Raw genomic sequence first — 993 nt, 5'->3', positions numbered from 1 at the left:
GGCAGGGTTCTATCCCATTTGTTATCTCCGCTCATTTAAATGCGGATACAAGCCTGAGGCTAAAATCTTCTATGGACTAATTACTTCATTATCATTGCCCGCAGGGGGGCATACTATTTTATGGAACATCGATCGCAATGTGCGTTGTTCTTATTGACCAGTCTGGAAGGATTTCGAGAACCCTCAACCATTTCTACGAGCGGCCGGATTCAACCAGCATCTTCCACAAGAAGAAAACTACCTTCACCTTTCGAGGCATGAACTACCCGCCATTTGGCTGAAGCTAAAGAGGGCACTCTTTTGCAATATGGACTCATTTTTACGTTTCTTGTAAATAAAATATTCTTGAAATTAAGATGAGCCTTTGTTGCTTTTCTGAGTGTCTCTTTCATTCTGCCAAAGGCAAAAACGAGTAAGAGAATTTCTTACACCGTTTTTATTGCAAAAGATATCCCCCCCTCCAATTTTTTTTTCTTATGAGTAATAACGTTCTTATTGCATAAGATTTCGATCCCCCCACACACACACACACACATTATTTTGGATTTTTTCCTTTCATTGTGTCGCCTTTAAAAAAAAAAAAATTTGATATTCATTTTTATATTTAATTTGTAATGGTCCTTAAAAAACCATGTGCTTTGAAAAAAAAAATAATATATTGAATATTCATTCTTATATCAAATTGTAATGGTCCATAAAAGAACTTATTCATTGAAAATAAATATTATTTCATGTAAATTGTAAACTGAAGTTTTAATTCGTAAAAAAAAAATACCTTTCAAATATTTTACGATAATTGTAATCGTTTGAATAATGTATGGAAAACAATTATATATTAATTCTTGAATTTATAATTGATTCATTGTTGAAATGTGTTGTCGTAATGTCGGTCTGAACTTTCCTTATGGGTTTAAATTCCTTGTTCATTGAGAGTTTCGAATTTTGTTGACGTAACCCCCTTCAGTTGTTCTCGTCGGAGAATCTTTTTCGCGC

Source organism: Euprymna scolopes, chromosome 39 (assembly GCF_053919585.1).
Source record: "Euprymna scolopes isolate OS-2025 chromosome 39, ASM5391958v1, whole genome shotgun sequence".
NCBI classification, from domain to species: Eukaryota; Metazoa; Mollusca; class Cephalopoda; order Sepiida; family Sepiolidae; genus Euprymna; species Euprymna scolopes.
The sequence above is the reverse complement of the archived record's forward strand: the minus strand, read 5'-3'. Positions refer to the sequence as shown.